This window comes from Protopterus annectens, chromosome 5.part0 (genome assembly GCF_019279795.1).
Source record: "Protopterus annectens isolate FY-2018-M chromosome 5.part0, PAN1.0, whole genome shotgun sequence".
Taxonomy (NCBI): Eukaryota; Metazoa; Chordata; order Ceratodontiformes; family Protopteridae; genus Protopterus; species Protopterus annectens.
The window spans coordinates 1,899,197,149-1,899,214,689 of NC_056735.1; the positions used below are offsets into that span (position 1 = coordinate 1,899,197,149).

At 38.7% G+C, this 17,541-nt stretch overlaps 1 protein-coding gene across 1 annotated transcript in view; it reads left to right on the forward strand.

Annotated features, from left to right (window-relative positions):
* Nucleotides 1–17,541, forward strand: part of COG3 (component of oligomeric golgi complex 3) — a 1,722,808-nt gene that overhangs the window by 1,059,211 nt on the left and 646,056 nt on the right. The gene's annotated exons all lie outside the window — the stretch shown is intronic.

Below are 17,541 nucleotides of genomic sequence, written 5' to 3' on the forward strand. Positions count from 1 at the left end.
GTTGAGTGGCACACTGAGTTTGTGAGCTGTGTTTTTTGGGTTGTGTTGGGGGGGGGTGGAGGTTGCTTGCGTTTCTGCTTTGGAGGTCTCTGTTGCTTGAGCAGATTTTTATTGAGAGCCTCCGTGAATGTAGGTGTGTGTTTCGTGTTTCTGTGTATCTGTTTTAGTGGTGTAGGTTTTGAGGGACTATGTGATGAGTGTGGTGTGGTGCAAGTGTTTACCTTCTCCTCTTCACTGTCTAGTCCAGTCTTGGGTGAAGAGAGCTTTGCTTCCAGTTTGGCTATATAAGTGCATCTCTCACAGGTTGTAGTGTTGGGTGGTAGGAGGAGAGGGTTGTCTGTGTACATGAGGCAATTGCTGCATTGCCCCAAGTTGCCCAGATTCATCAGGTCGACAGGAGAAAACACCGGGAGCTGACCCTTAGACATGCCTGGATAGGTGCTTATTTATTAAGTACTAAAAACTGTTTTCCTCTAGACAAGTGCGGAAAGTTGAGTGCTGTAGTAATTTGTAGCTTATTTAGTGCTTACAGCGAGTTCTGAACAAGTGCTGAGCTCAAAGAAGCAGATTTGAGTGCTAAAACTAAAAAAACTGGCTAGTTATAAGGGAAAATATGGCGCCAGGAATAGTTTAACCCTTGCTAAGCTGCGATGCATAAAGTGTATTTTTTTTTTTAATATAACAGTAGAAAATGAGCAAACTGGTTTAAACAAATTACCCAATAAAAAGCTGAAAACTGAGCCCTGTTCCAGCAGTCTTCAATCAGACAAGTTCTAACTGCACACACCTGCCACGAGGGTGCAGGGGAACCTTCTCCAAAAAAGATGGCCTGGATTAGTGCTCAAGTTATTCAAACAAAGCTAGATTTAGGATGTCTGAATCTAGTCTATGCTACAGCAAACAAGGTGCACCAATTTCAGAAATAAACAGTTCAAATAAGTAGGCAAAATAAGACTTTAACCAGAAATTCCCAGCTCAGAAGGGCGACCTCCCAAACCTCTTGCATCAGAGACACATGGGATATATGCAAATGAACCCTATGAACATCAGATGTTTCAGCTAATTGGCGATTCTGAATACCCATGACTTGTGTCATTTTAATGGACAATTTCAGACCAATAAAGCCAAACCCCACTAGCTGTGGATATGCATATTTCGGCCTTGTTATGACCTCATCAGCACAGCACAAGCAGAGTGTTTGACTAAGCATTAGAAACACAGGGCTGTTATACCCAGCCGATGTCCATTATCATTAGGGTCACTGCAAAAATATCCCAAACAACAAATTAAAACAATGAGTGATTGTATTTATTGTATTTTAACCCTCATTGGTTATAATGTTGTTTGAATTTCATTTATAAAGGTTTGTTAACACTTCATTAACTGACTCTGAAGATGCCCTAGTTGCGTGAAAGCGCTAAGTCAGTTCAAGTGTACCTGTTATTTTGTTTTTTTTTTAATTAAAGCTGTTTGGTGATTTTACGTTTGCATCACCAGTAGTTTCTTTTTATAAGTTAACAATTTCAGCTTTGGATCGCAAGTTCATTTTTGCCTCTGGTGTTGCTGACGGTTTTATCGCCATTGCGGCTTGAGGTTTCCACTGTATTGAACTGGGTGGAACGTTTTGAGCGGGGACGTTTGTGGTGCAAACAAAGACTGTTTTGCATTCCTGTTTTAGGCTGAACAGCCGGAGCAATCATTTTATTTAACTGGCTCTTGCTGTCTGCAACTAATGTACTTTCTATTGGATTTGGTTGGATTTAATACTATTTACGCTGAATCTGGATCGTTTATCTGGTTAAACAGCTACTTTAGCATTACAGATTACAAACACGTTGAGACTCAGCTAATTGGTGATTCACCGGTGTTCATTTCTTGGTACGTTGTTATGTTGCTACGTCTTGTATAAGCGAGGCGTTTTTTGTGCAGTCAGCGGTTACTTAGCCAGCTACTGATTCTACAGATGTTGACTGTTAAACAAGCGCATACTGTATCCCTTTCTACTAAAAGAGATGTGGACCTTTTTTTTCCAGCATAAAGGTCGGGGACTGTCTAAAAAAACAGGAGTGAGTACATTTTTACTCCGGGTTGTTTTTTAGCTATTATTATTTTTTGTGATACACCTTCAGGACCATACTAGCTTGATTTAGGAAGCTGTTAAGTTGATTCAACATACAGACACTGACTGTTTTGAGTTTTCTATTCAATACACATTGTTTGGAAATAGGAACTCTTTTTTTGGACTGGAATTGACAATATTCTACAGTGGTCACACACAGCCTTTGTTACATAGGTTTCCACACTAAAGTGGTTGTTGGTTACCATAGTTCACTATAGCAGAGGCCGTCTATCATTAGGGACTACCATTTCATCGCTGGTACTCACTTCGAGTAGCAAAGTTTTTATTTATGTTGTTGTGTCTTTCGGCTTTTCCCGATTAGGGGTTTACACAGCGGAACTCCGGTCCGCTAATGATTGGCAGTAGATTTTTACGTGCCGAGTTGCCAGCTGACGCACAACCTTCAATAAAGGTACGCCCATTCACGCATGTCTCCACACAGAAGACGCTGTAGCTGAGAATCGAACAGGACAACGTCTTACTGTGAGGTGACAAACGGAGGTAATTACAAATACAAAAACAACAGCACTTCAGTTTGCTTAATTACTCAAGTGAGAAGCAATTTAGGACTTTTTAGCAAACTATGAAGTGATGTGAATTTTGATTCAATAGACTTGGTAATTTTTAAACTGTCGAACAATTTATAATAATTGTTTTTTTTACATATATTTCTTATTTCATTTTCACTGTCTTTTATTTTTATTTATTTTTACTGGTTACTTAGATTTAGTTATTAATTTTACTTTTAGGCACAAAGTTAGAATCAAGTACAAGAGGAAAAAGTCATTAGTTTAACGCTTCTAAGTGGAACTGATTTCTTTATCAGATTTAATCTGTGTATTTGTATTGATTTTTGTACTGCACATTTAAAGAACAGGATTGTTATAATTTTCTAACTAGAATATTTGAAATTACGGGACCCTGTTGATTTAGAGCAAAGTTATTACATACATAATGTAGGTTTTGATACAAGTTTTGTGGCAACACCCGTTTTCAATATTTTATCATGTTTTGAGAGTTGACTGTTGTATTTTATTACTGGAATTACCATTTGTTTTCAGTAGAGTTGAATTTACTTAGTTACCAACGTTTAATATTCTCTTCTCTAAGGGACTTTAAAATTATTTTAGAACCTAGTAGTAATTTCAGAATTCATTGGTAATTTCGTTAGAGGAATACATCACATTTACCAATTAAATATACTGAGCCATAGTAACTTTAACCAACAACGTTTAGCTAAATAGATTAATTAAAACACTACTACAATTATGGAACAATGTATGATTCAGTACATAGATATATCCAGACAACTCATTTCCTTACTGCAAGGAAACAAAGACAACGACAATAGCATTACTAGCTCACAAGCTGAATTATTTGCCTTACACACTCCACCTGGTACTAGCAGGGACAGAAGCCACAATACAGGTTTACCAAGGGTTGATGGTAATAACAGTAACACCAACAGAATGGGAGATGTTAATAGAACAAATAGAACAGGAACAACACTTTTTGACATGGAAGATTTCTTAATACCCCCTGTATTGGGCAATTCACCATGGAGGGCACGAAATCCTGACCTAGGGACACTTAACTCACAGTTATTATAGTTTGGAAAATTAGCCAAAAATACAAATCAGATGGAGAATGTCATTCTGGAATGCTCTATTGAGCTTAACCAGGTACCAAGAGGCCTTAGGGTTTTCAGGATTCCCATGGGTATTGAGGCTAACTCAGAAGCCTATGGAAATATGCTGGAACTGTTTGACAGGACAGGATTAGATTTGATGAGAATAATTATTAGAGACAACACCAGTAAGCGTGACAATTTAAAGAATGACTTGGTTGCACTCAAAGTATTATTAATGACTTGTTGTTTGATAGTTATAGAAAAAGGTTTGAGAAGATGAAGATAGATCTTGACAAGTTTGTAAAAACTAGTATGGAAAGAAAACAAAGGAAAATTCAAAGGGACACAAATGAATATAAGGAGAAAAAGGCTTACCCTATGCCTAATACTAAAGAAGGATGTAGGGAATTAGACACAAGAAGAGAAACACTTCAGACGGAGGTAGGGAGGTTGAAGTTATACAAGATGACGCAGATGAGGGGACTTTTTTTTAGAGAACCCACACCCCTTAAGGCGGTCCAACCGATTAAGAAATCGGGACCAACCACAGATTCACCCAGACGAAAGATCACCTCACTGGCAGAACTTCCAAGCAAGGGGCAATTGAAGAGGTTGGGGGGCAGAGGAGAAACAACTCCAACAGAAATTGGCACTACAGGTAGAGCGATCAAAATTGTGAACAAACAATATAGACCACACTATTGGCAATATAGAATTGTCATTGGTCATTACTGATTACATAGTTGAGGCTTTACCGGATAAGGAAGTTAATGATTCACTGGTTGTTCCCTTTAGTTCAGACAAAAACACGGACAATCTTGAAGGTCCAATTATTATTGGTGACGGCTCTTTTAACATCTATAACTATTCAGATTTGATTATTTCTGACAGTCATTTAAGTTTGATGAAAAAAGGATTTTCTTATGTACCTAATTTTAGATATGATATAAGTAAACTTATCAATTTGAAACTATACACAAGACAACTCAATTTAAAGTTATACTTTATGAACAAACACAATATAGAAAGAGAGAGACAGATTACAACAGTTAAGAGGAGCAGTTTATTTATTCCACCATATAATCCCTTGGTACTAGCTTTTTAATGTCTATGCACCTCTCAAATGAGAAGAGTGATTGAAACAAGGGTGCATACCTATAAAAATTTGACATCTGCAGAAGAATTCTGTTTAAAGGAACTTTCAACCAATAGTCAATATAGAGTCATGAAGCCAGAAAAGGGAGGTGGGGTAGTTATCATGTCAAATACAGACTATACTTGGAACATGCAGAATATTCTGCAAGATTCTGACACCTACGAATTGATGTCTAAATTTGATGTTCAAAGGGCATATACAAAGATTGATTGGCAAATTTATGATTTCTTTTGTGAGGGAATAATCAACCATGATGAATACACTTACTTGTCAGTAGAACATCCAGTTATGCCCAGTCTGTTCGGTATTCCTAAGATACATAAGGATATCACCAGCCCTCCCTTTAGACCAATTGTGGCAGCCAGAGGATCAAAAACGGACCCCCTGGCGGCATATTTTGACATTGTTAGTAAAAACACTCTTGACTACATACCACATATACTAAAGGACTCCTGGCACTGTCTGGACTGCCTAAGGACTTTGTTAAACACGACCTTGGGGAATTTTTGGTTTGTTACAGTTGATATAACAAACTTATTTTCAGTAATACCTCATGACACAGGTTTGGAATGGTTTTCTAGAAGTTTGGCTAAATATAGTCATATTCACCAAGTAAAAAGAAGTTTATTGATTGATTTAATGCAGATTGTCTTAGAAAACAATTATATTCACTTTGAGGGTGAATTTTACAAACAATGCACGGGAGTAGCAATGGGAGCAAGATGTGCTCCCATTTCCGCCAACCTGGTACTAGCTGACTGGGAGGACCAATATGTTTTGACATCTACTTATGCATCCAAAATGATTATTTATTTAAGGTTTCTGGATGATATACTATTCTTATGGAAGGGTTCTCGAGATGAGTTGGATGACTTTATAGTTTATTTAAATCATACTACAACTTTTTTGAAGTTCACTAGTAAGGTTGACAAAAGCTCGATTGATTTTCTGGACTTGCATTTATATACCAGAGATGGGAGGATAGAATCAAGTTTATTTAGAAAAAAGGCATACAGTAACACCTTCTTACATTACGAGAGCTGTCACCCATACTATGTTAAGAAAAACGTAGAAAAAGGTCAGATGATTAGGGCATCTCGTATAGTAAGTGAGGATACTATATTCTTAGAAGAAGTAGAGACACTGATTGGTTTATTCGCAGAGAGAGGTTACCCCATGGATTTATTAATGTCAACTAAACACGACATTATTCAAAGAAGGGGAACAGATTTTAAATCAATTTTGTTAGCTAAATCAAGAGATATAGGAAAGGTCTCTGGATATCAGCACAAACACAATGACATCCAGACGGGCATGGTGTTGCAGTACAACACCATGTCTGGTAAGGTTAAGGAAGTTATTGAAATAGGATGGCACAACATATTTTCTATAGATATGTTAAATATTTTAGGGGATGGCCCAAAATTTATAAACAGCAGGGGTGTAAGCATCAAGGAACTTCTGGAGAAAATACCTAAACCCATTAGTCAAAAACCTGCTAGGATGGCTAAATGTGGAAATTGCAAAGCCTGCAAATATATTAATGACGGTCCTTATGTACAAATTGGTAACTATAAAAGGTCCCTGATGTGTCCAGGGTATTGTAATTGTAACATGAACATGGTCATATATGTGGCTACTTGTTTATCCTGTCCAGCGTTTTACGTTGGAATGACCACAAGAAAAATAAGACAGAGGATACTGGAACACACCAGGGATATAAAAAAACAAAAAGTCAACTAATTCTTTACCCATAGTAAGGACTGTATGAATTTCAAGAAATTTATATTTTTTTCATTGATAGATTATACACAAAAGACTTTGGTGGAGATTACAAAAACATGCTTGAAGTTAGAGAATGCTTATGGCAAATCAGATTAGAAGCCAGCACAAGACCTGGCATTAATGACACCTTATCTTTGGCATGTATATTAAAGCATAAAGCTTTATGTATTTGAAAAGTTGTAATTTTGTAATAAGGAAATACAAGGGATTCTCTAAGGAAGGAGATTTTGAGACACATTGCATATTGTTAAATTTCTGTATTGTATGTGTGCTGAACTTTTTGACAAGTGAAATTTTGTTGCACCAGCAAGAGTTAACTCTCAGGACAATTGACAATAATTTTATTGTATTTTAACACTCATTGGTTATAATGTTATTTGAATTTCATTTACAAAGGTTTGTTAACACTTCATTAACTGACTCTGAAGATGCCCTAGTTGAGTGAAAGCGCTGTCAGTCCAAGTGTACCTGTTATTTTGTTTTGTTTTATTAAAGCTGTTTGGTGATTTTACCTTTGCATCACCAGTAGTTTCTTTTTGTGTGTGTAAGTGTAAGTAAAATGCCCCAGGTGAATATACCTGGTGGCTAGAGGAGGTACTCGGGCTCGAACCTTGAACCTTTAGTACAAGGTGACAAGAGCCTAAAGTCCATACTCACCACATCTTGTGAAAGCTGTGGATGTATGCCTCATATTTGTTCTGTTCCTCATAAAATCTGTAGTTTTATGGCTTTTTATGGCAAGTCAGTGAAGGATTGAATTTATGACAAGCATTTGAATTTCAGACTTCATATTCTTTAGAAAATAAATGGTTACGCAAAACCTTTTATTCTAGCAATTGTCTAAGTTTATAAGGTCAGTATTTGAAATGTGTCCCTATTTTTAGGGCTGTAATGTATCCCCTATTATTGGCTTTGTCCAGGTTTTTTTGTGCTAACAGGTTGAGAGCTATGGTGAGAAGTGAGAACTGAATTCTTTATTCTCCATTATTAGCTATGGTGAGAAGTGAATTCTGTATTCCCTATTATTGGTATTGTCCAGGCTTTTTGTGCTAAGACAGAGATTGAGAGCTATGGTAAGACATGAGAACTGAATTCACTAAATTATAGCCATTTAAGTTGAGGAAACTGCTGATTTGACATAGTGGTATGTTGCTCTGACTGTAGTGCACAGGCCAGGGTCCTGGCTGGGTTCAAGACTTGGCAGTGAAATGCATGGTGGCAACACATTTTATTCTAGAAACTTTCTAAAATTATGTAAGTAATGTTTAAAATGTGTCCCCCCCAAAAAAAATGGATTTCTTGTGCTGCAAAGTTAAGAGATACAGTTGAGTGGATTTTACAAGAAGTTTAGTGTGGCTTATGCTGAGTCTGCTTGCATTGTTAATAGCATAACAGGTTAAATGCTTGTTTTTGATGCAAAAGACTGTGGGTTCTATACCCACAGTCTGTAGATGCATTGCTGATACTGTACTGTGTTGTACTTTTAAAGGGGTTGGGTGTAACAAGTCAAGGGTGTAACTACAGATAGAACAGAAGTGAGCAAAATGTCAAGCACAAGGGCATTTGTGTCACAGTGGAAAGAGCAGAAAATATTAACCCAAATTCAGGAACAGTAATTCAGAGTGACTATATTCTGTGCTGCATTATAAGAAAACAAATGTGTCTGTGGAAGTAGACTTTTATGATGGAAATGTTCTGAATTTGGCAGTTTTGTCATTGGTTCATTTTGTTTCATTGCCTACTGGAAAAATGTTCAAACAGTAAATTTAAAATGAGCTAATAAGTCTGCTGTATTATACAAGGAATATAATTTAATAAAGTCTGGAAGGTGCATCAAAGAACCCATGTATGTTTCTTGTTTTGTGTGCAAGGGGCCTATGATTTGAAAATGCCCAAAGGTAATCTTTATCCACCACTGGCCAGATGCATTTTCTTTGGATGTGGTGTAGGTTTCAATGCTGTTTCAATCAATGTGAGTTTCAAGGGCAGAGAAATTTTAATGTTATATTTATTTTCATTGTGAGACAGTATTGCTTTGTTTAGCAGATATCTATTAGTGTTTGTGCATTGTGCTATAAAATGTAAAAATAAAATCCAAATAATTAATTTAGAAGTAAAGCAGTATGCACATTAGTGTTTTTGGTAAATGGGGCGAAATAGACAGGTAATGGGACATTGGAATGGCTGCAGGGGGACTTTAGTGCCATATTTTGGTTGTCTGTTCAGTTTACGTTTGAAAGTTGGGAGCCCATAATTCCATTGGATTGGGTGGGGTTGCATAGTTATGTATGCTAATTTTATGTTAATGAGTGTATAGATTTGAACCTATTTTTCATGGGCCTTGTCCAGATTTTTGATGTTTCCAGTTTGAGATGTATGGTGCAGACCAGAAACCCTCTTAATGAAAATAAAGTGCAAAAATACCAATTTCTGTTCTGGGGTCATTTCAGACACTTTATCTTGCATCCGCTTCAAACATATGATATTTTTTCCTGTCAGATTTGGACAACCGTCAGTTGTAACACCTGCCAGTTTATTCCATTTCAGCCCCAGGTTGTCCAAGCATGCATTTACCTCCATGAACAAATCGCTCAAAATTGTCTTCCCTTTCATTGACTGCATTGCTGCCAGCTCCTCCGTAATCTCAAAGTCTTTTGTTATCCCACATAAAAAGATGAGTAACTGAGTTGTGTTGCAGACATCACAGCTCTCGCCCAGAGCCAAGGAGAAAAAGTTAAAATTGTCCGCTTTATTTTGCAGCTGAAGCTCCAGATTTCCTGCAGTGTCCTCAATCCGTCTCATTATGGTTTGCTTGGAGAGGGGCACATTCTCAAATGCTTCTTTTTTTCTCAGGGCATATTAGCACTGCATTGTCCACCAAACATTCTCTGATGAACTCCCCATCACAGAATGACTTACTTCTTTTTGCAGTTTTGTGGGATATCACAAAGCTGGTCTTGACTGCTCCATTCTTGAATGTGTTAAGCTTGGTAAAGAGTCCTTGTTGCTTTTCCAGCTTAGCTAGCAAAGCTTCAGATGTCCGCACATGCTCTGCATAGGTTCATAGGTTGGTACTAGGCGACAAGCCTAGCCATAACAATTCCCTGGATATTTCTTCCCACAATATTTACTTCACTGACCCCTGTCTAGCAAGGCGACTGACGTGATCCCCGGGGTGAATTTCCTATCTCCTATCCAATCATCAAGGTTCCTTTTGAAGAGGGCCAAGGACATGTATGGGCAGTCTGTTCCAGAATATGGGGAGTCTATGCGTCAGGAAGCTATCCCTCCAGCATGTTTTGTTCATTGTGATGACAAGGTTTAGATCCTTGGAGCTTGTGGCTCTGAGGGATTGGGATTTCTTTTAAGTGGAGCATGTCCAACAGCTCAGGGCCTTGTATGTTAAACAGAGATCACCTGTTGAGTAGATGATATACCACAGAGTATAGCTGGAGTTTTTTTAGACGGTCAGCATAGGGCATCTGCTTTAGGCCTGTGATTCTTTTAGTGAGGTATTTCTGTGGCCTTTCCAGCTGTTGCAGATGTCTTGTGAGGTACATACCAAATGAAGCATTGTACTCTATAATGGGTCTAATGAGGGATGAGTACAGTGGGACAATGACCTTCTTTTTTCTGGATGAAAAGCCCTTAGTGATGAGGTGTGCCACATAGAGGGATTTATTGATTGTTGTGGCAATGTGTTTATCGAAAGTAAGACCACTTTCCACTTGTGTCCCCAAATCTCTCATCACACTTTTGGTGTTTAGTGTACTGCCACCTTTGTGGTAATTCATGGGTACATGGTTTTTCCCAAAGGGGATAACTATACATTTCTTGGCATTAAGCTTGAGCCCATGGCTCTGGCACCAAGCATCTGTTTCTGTAAGTCCCTTTTGTAGAATATCCACATCATTTAGGGATTCAATAATGGCTCCCAGTTTGCAGTCATCTACGAACTTTGTTAGCCAGAGTCCCTTAGTGTTGGCCTGTACTTCAGAGGCGTAGATGCCAAACGAGCGGTCCCAGGACTGAACCCTGAGGTACTCTGCTTGTCACTTGTCTTGAGCTGGATTTGGAGTCTGCTACTTAGTCTGGGTTCTGTCTGTAAGCCAGTCGCAACCCATCGAGTGACATAGGGATTTATGCCCAGGTTAGTAGGTTTATCTGTAATTCCAGAGTGGGGGATGGTGTCGAAGGCCTTGGCAAGGTTCAGATAGGCTGTGTGGACTGTCTTACCCTCGTCCACAGCTCTGGAGACTGAGTTGAAGAAGTCAGTCAGGTTCAGGAGACAAGATCGGCCCTTCACGAACCCAAACTGGGTGGGGTCCAATGTTTGAAGGTTGCCAATGTCTTGCAGGTCAGACTCAGACTGATGGGATGGTAGTTCCCGGGATCCAAGGTGGGATCCCCCCTTGTGGAGTGGGATAACTGTAGCTGTGCGCCACTCAGTGGGCACGAACTCTGAGGTGAGGCTATGATTAAACATGACACTTAGGTGAGGTGCCAGTTCATTTTGTAGTTCATGTAATACACAGGAACGGGATGTCATCTGGTCCCATGGATGCTGTATTCTTAGTTTTGGAGAGTGCGGTTTCTACCTGTGTGGCTGTGATTACCGGAATTTGACAATCTTTTGGTATTGAGATGGGCCCTTTAGGGGGTGAGGGGGGATGAAGTTGACACCAAAAATCGATCTGCCAGGATATTGGCAATATCCTTGGGATCAGTATATTTAATGCCATTCTGTTGTAGCTCAGAGCATATCTGGGCATTGCCATTTAGATTCTTGACATAACTATAGAATGCCTTGTGCTTGTCTTTGGGATCTTTGGCAATTTTATTTTCGTAACTAGCTTTGAAGGATTTTATGAGGGATCTCAGCTTCTTACTGAGGCTGGTAAGGGATTTTTTTTGCATCCTGGGATTTTCCTCTTTTCTGAAACAGTTTGTTTCTTCTGTTGTATAGTTTGTTTATGGCAGGGGACCACCCAGATTGGCTTCCTTTTTTTGGATGTGCTTGTACAGTGCCTTAGTGTAGGATTCAGCGGTCAAACTTTCAGCTCCCGTCTGCATGGGTGTCATGAAGTTTGTCACTTCTGAGTTGAGTAGCATGAAGTTGGCTTTGGATAAGTTTTTTACGGAGGTTTCCTTACTGGGGGTGGAGGTGGGATGTGGATTTCAAGGGTGATTTGCTTATGGTCAGTCAAGTTTTTGTATTTCTGTGCATGTTTGGTGTCATAATGGCGATTCAAACTGTAATCCTTAAATACAGCAATTTGGTCTTCACAAACTAAGCACACAGCTTTGCCTTTGACTTCAGTAAATAAATACTTAGCAGTCCATGTCTTGTTAAAACCTCTACATTTTTTACCAATCTTTCTTTTTTTTTTTTTTTTTTTTTTCGTGTGAGCTGACATTTTCTGAGGGCTAACAGCTGCTAAAATATATCACATTTACTTTTAATCTCCCTTGTCCAAGCTAAGTGTACCACCCTGTAAATAATTATATTATAATTAATATATAATTTAATGTCCCAATAAAGTACACAAAAGGTCCTTTTGGAATAGCAATCCCTGGACTAAATCATAACATGCATGCTATACCAAAACATATGAAGTCTCTCTATCTGCCCAGTCAGAAACCTTTTTAAGAAAATTGTGGAGGGGATAGTCAGATAAATTGTTCTGTGTAACTCACTAATATGCCATTTTTAAAGCTGAACCATTCACCTGTCAGTGTGGCATTACTGTCCAGAGGTAGAGCAGGATTTGCCTGGCTGCCTTGCAATGCATCCTACAAGCCATCTGACCATTACTTGTGGTGGGATATACTTTACATGACAATTTCCTAGTTATTTAATGAATTCCTTCAGCAGTGATCCTTATGGTGAGCATACTACAGCTGTGTGAGTTTACTTATCATGACATTAGATGTCAAAGTTTGATCATTACAATTAGCAATCCTCCCTCCTTCCGCCACTTGGCCTTTCCATGTGTTGCTTCTAGTTAGCATTGTGCAAGTTACAGGTAAGAATTTATGTAGTCATTACACAGCAGGTTAAGCCATAGTGTGTGATACATTTCTTGATAACCATTTGAAATGTCGGGACCCACTGGCTTATAACATTCTAAGTTTCAACAATGGTAAGCATATCGACATACCTTCCCTTTCCTCCAGTGTAATTTGTAGAAGCTACGAAACAGGACCAATGATGCACCCCTCATACCTCCCATAACCCTCCCCATTTACTTCGCTCTTTTTCCATTCTTGATGTCTTCATTCTGCTGATTTACTATACTTTTCTGTGTAAACAACAAAAAAAAAGCATAGTACAGTACAGAGTCGATTATCTGAACTAATTGGGACCTAGAATAGTTTGGATAATCAAACGTATAACTGAACCTGATAAAAAAACTTCTAAAATGTTTTTGATGAACTTTAAACAAGAAAAATAAAACAAATTTACTGTAAGTACAAAACGGTACAGTAATATGGCTAGGCTTAAAATGGACCTAAAGGGTAGTTAGCCTAGTACTGTACTAATCTATGAATATATTGTATTTGGATTTAATTTAAAACACATTTAAAATTTTATAGCACAAACACTGTTAAACATTTGGTAAAGAAAGCAATACAGTCTCACAATGAAAACAGCATTTGCATTAAAACTTCTCTGCCCTTGAAACTCACATTCAAAGAAAATGCATCTGGCCAATAGCTGATAAAATTTGCCTTTGGGCCGTTTTTCAGTCGTAGGCCCCTTGCGCATTTTTAGGACCATGCATACATGAATACACCTTCCTGATTGTATTAAATTATATTCCCTGTATAATACAGCACCGAGTTAGAGCATGTTTTCAATTTGTAGTTTCAAACATTTTTACAGTAAGCAATGAAACAAAATGTATCAGCCAAGAATGAAGTAACTGCCCAATTCAGAACAGTTCGTCAGTAAAAGTCTACTCAAACTTCTGTCGTTACAATCAATCAATATTCAGTGCACAATCTCTACAGAAGGAAGTCATCTGAATAATCTCACATTAAAGAGATCTGTAACTGAGGACAGCAACATCCACCCCTTTTAACGTACAACATAATACGGTATGAGCAATCCATCTACTGTGGGAGTAGAACCCACAGCCTTCTGCATCAAAAGCAAGTATTCTACCTGTTGAACTACTAACAATGCTTTTAAATACTTCAGCACAATAGTGATTATCATTTGCTAAACAACAGTTGCACATTGTAAACAGACTTGGCATAAGAAGCACTAAACTTCTCTTCCCCTGAAGCTGTCAGCTTCTTGTAAAATGCAATTGACACTCACTTTCTTGTAGAATGCACTTGACACTCAACCATCTCTCTCAACTTTGTGGCACAAGAAATCTGGAAAAAGCCAAATTTTATGGGGGGGGGGGGCAAAGGTTCAAAACCAAGGACACAATTTAAATATTGCTTGTACATAATCTTAGAAAGTTGCTAGAATAAAAGGTTTTCTGTTACTGTACCATGAATTTCTTGAAAGATGATCACAAGCCTTTTCTCCCAGTGGCACTGTCTGTTAAAATAGGGTCTCTACCTATCCCCAAAACAGCCTTATAAAAAGCAGTTTTTCAGTGGTGGTAGGGGTAGAGAACTCAAGCTGTTTTTTCTTGTGCCTAAGGTACAGGGTATGAGCCTAAGCAATAACACTAACCTCCAGTTATCCCTACCTGGGGCATTGTACTTAGACACACACACACACACGCTTGCGTTGCAGATGTCATTCTTCGCAGCAGCAACGAATAGCTAAGTTCCAATTCACTTCAGAAGCAAGCAATGCAGACATGATTGTGTGCTGAATTCCAGTTGCCTTCAGAAGGAGCGGAGATGCGATTCCATACCACAGCTGTTGCTTCAGAAGCAACAAACTTTATATTCCGTGCGGTAAGAAAGACGCACACATGACACATGTACAGCAGTAGGAAAGATGCATGCATTCTGGAGTATTTGTCTGACTTCTGACAGGCCAGTCAGGAACAGCCAAAGGGCCGAATGTGGCCCGGGGGCCATACAATATCCAGGTCTGCACTAGAGGTTCTGATATCTCTTACCTCGTTCTTAGCCTAGCCCCTGACTGTACTACACGCCACATGTCCTTGTCTAATAGTTTGCAAATTGGCAAACCAAGAGATCTCAAATTGTGAAGGTTGTCGATACCCTCTCTGAACATAAAATTATAAATAGTTGACTACCACAGGGATATTTGCTGCATTCTCTCCTGTTTGGTATTTATTTCACAGATATCCAGTGCAGTATCCCAGATATATGGTTAATCAAGTTTGCTGATGACTGCAGGCTGGACACTGTTATCCTCTCATTCACTGACACTAAATAGCTCAGCGAATGGCTGAAATATGCACATACTTGGTGTACAGAAAATAGTCTCAAGTTAAATGAAGAAAGTGCAGATTAGTAGCATTCAATAAAAAAGATGTTTCCACCTCATATGTTTTGAGTGGTGTTCCTCTTCAGTCAGGCACTGTCATAAGAGAAATTGGTACTTATGTAGACAATTCTCTCTCATTTGATCATAATTCCACCATAGTCAGGGAATCCTATCTGGTCTAGTTAAAGTCTTAGTAAATGTCTTCAAGATCTAAAGAAGTCATCCTGCCACTGTACTCTTCCTTTGTCAGACCCATCTTTGAATATAGTGTCCCCTTTGGTATGTATAAATCAAAGTTTATTGCTCTACTAGAAAAGCCCTAAAGATACCTTGTCAGGAAGATCAAAGGCTTTAACTCTTTCAACAATCCAGATACATTAGCACAACTCTCATTATGATCAGTAGCTTACAGGCTGCACTGAAGTGATGTGTCATATTTTTTTTGAGCCATGAAAGACCCACTTCTGTTGGTCTTCCACCGTTGTTGTAAAACTAGTGGCTCTAAAAGCACCCTCACTAGGGAACTAAATCATCACCAACAAAGAAACAGAACTCACTGGAGAGAGATGTTCGTAACTCAGCATATTCCCAACATATGGAATAATTTATCATTACATGTTTAAGTAAGTACTTCCCTGACTATCTTTAAAACTTGTCTAGATGATTGGTTGGATAGACACAAATTTACACTTAGAGTGTCATGTAAAGCCCTGATCGACTTGGGAGGTAAGTGCTATTAAGTAATTTAAAAAGGATGCCCAGATTTATGTCTTCCTGCTAAATGGTGTAATGGCTAAACATCTTATGGTCATCCTGATCACTTACTTAGTATTCTTTCTATGTTCCTATCAGGTCTACTAAAGGAGCCCATGAACTTAGGCTGACCTCTGAAGCCAAAATAATTATAAATCCTTATTTAGCTATGTTAGGTAATTTACTGAAAATGCTAACCAAGACCAAAATACTTCCTCCATGGGAGCTGGCAGTATACCTGTTTGCTTAATTAATGGTATTAAACGTGCCCTAGCAGACACACTCCTGAAACTGTCTAACTTAAGTTTAGCTACTGGTTTTGTCCCTGATGAGAAGTGCACTGAAGTGGTGGTGCCCCTCCGTAAGGGTGGCCTTACAGCTGACTTGGGTAATTACAGACCTAGCAGACTTGCAGTTCTCAACAGCAAAGCTATGAAAAGTATAATAACCGACCGACCTCATAAGGTGTAATATCAAGAGTCTTTTTAGACTTTACCACCAGCAGTTTGACATTGTAAAAGATAGAGCTTGTTTATTTACTCTGATAAACTGATTTGAAAGGGTTACAGAGGTTGTAGATGGTGGCCACGCAGTGTATGCTCATGTCTTGTCCTAACCCAGGCCTTTCACAGCAGTTCTCTTACTGTTATCATACAAAAGTTAAATGCTTTAAAAATTAACCCATATTTGGTAGGATTAATAGCAAACTGGTTGAAAGACAGAACCCACACAGTATAAGTAGTAGGCACCTCATCAGAAAGTGTCACAGTGACTGGTGGTGTTCCTCAGGTCTCAGTGCTGGGGCCTCTCTAGCCTGTTATTTATTTCTCAGGTCTCCAAACAGTGAACCAAGAAATCTGGCTAGCAAAGTTTGCAGATGACAGCAAAGTGATGGTTGTTGTTAAGTTACCTCATAACATCCAAACCCACCACAATGAACTCTTGCTAGTCAGTTATTGGGGTACTAAAACATGGTCTCAAATTAAGTGCTACATAATGTAGTATCTTCACTTTTGATGGACATCGCCTCTTCTCATCATACCGTGTAGATCATGTACTACTAAAAAAATGAAAATGTGGTCATGGACTCTAGGTACTTAGGTTGATAGCTCCACCTATTTTGACCGTCATGTTACAACTGTTGGCAGAAAATCCTTTTATTTAGCTTAGCTTATTACTAAAGGAATGTCATCAAGGTCCAAAGACGTAATAGCTGCCTTATGCTCTACATTAATAGGGCCAGTTATCAAGTACATGCAACTTATCAAACAATTAGAAATACCCATAAGGTCCCTAATTAAAAAGCTCACAGGCCTAAAGTCCTTGAGCTACCACGAGAGGCTGGAAGCTCTGTCCTTTTATTAAATGTCTCACTTACCACACCATTAGACCTGATTGTCCTGGACCTCCTCATCTCCAAGTCCAGGATCTCCACCAGTATTAGAATCAGGGTTCTGTCTTCAACTATCAAATAAAACATGAAGGGGATAGGATGTTCCTCGTGTTTCACTGTTGTAGTCATTACATTTGGGTAGTCTGCTGGCAGGTTGCCCTCAGTCGGCCTGAATAACAAAGTCTTGGGTCCTGCATCGGTTGCTGTCTCCTCTTCCATGACATCAGGTCGTCAGGGGTATAAAACATGCAGCTAATGCCATTTTATTCAGTCTTTC